Source organism: Lolium rigidum, chromosome 1 (assembly GCF_022539505.1).
Source record: "Lolium rigidum isolate FL_2022 chromosome 1, APGP_CSIRO_Lrig_0.1, whole genome shotgun sequence".
In the NCBI taxonomy this organism is placed as follows: Eukaryota; Viridiplantae; Streptophyta; class Magnoliopsida; order Poales; family Poaceae; genus Lolium; species Lolium rigidum.
The window spans coordinates 351,551,237-351,551,778 of record NC_061508.1 but is presented as its reverse complement, the minus strand read 5'-3'; the positions used below and the strand labels follow the sequence as shown (position 1 = coordinate 351,551,778).

Sequence of the window (542 nt, the reverse complement as noted above, 5' to 3'; positions counted from 1 at the left end):
AGATGCAGTCCACCCGCATCAATCTGAACGCTTTGTACATAATCCAATGGCTCATGTACCTCCTAGTACATTAGTACACCTGATAGAGCTAGTTCACAGCATATGCCCCGTAGTATCATAGCCGACAATTTCGTAATCTTTTCTCTGCAATTCAGCACTCTGTCAAAAAAAAAGCAGCAAAGTTCAGTTGCTCCGTCAAAAGCGGCTGCAGTAAAGGAATACAAGATCAAGATACTAGGATGTCAGCAGCTAAAACGATAACGGAATGGAGATGCGGGGTATCGATCCCCGTGCCTCTCGCATGCTAAGCGAGCGCTCTACCATCTGAGCTACATCCCCTTGCTTCATGATGACATTGTGTCAGACTAATTTGATCAGAAATAACCATGCTGCCGCTTCCATGTCCGGGTTCGGCGGCGACGACCGATGGCACATGGCTGCATAGCCTTGGAATACCCGAGATGCTCTGCCTTGGATGGCACATGATGCGCGTCGCTACAATATGCAGTATTTGAGGCCGCTGAAACGCACGCCTTGGTCCC

The 542-nt window shown here is 48.9% G+C and overlaps 1 non-coding gene across 1 annotated transcript; it reads right to left on the bottom strand.

Moving 5' to 3' along the window:
• Window positions 1-266: 266 nt before the first annotated feature.
• On the bottom strand, window positions 267-339 carry TRNAA-AGC. The gene has a single exon. It is a non-coding gene; the product is annotated as a tRNA-Ala (tRNA).
• Between the last annotated feature and the right edge of the window lie 203 nt (window positions 340-542).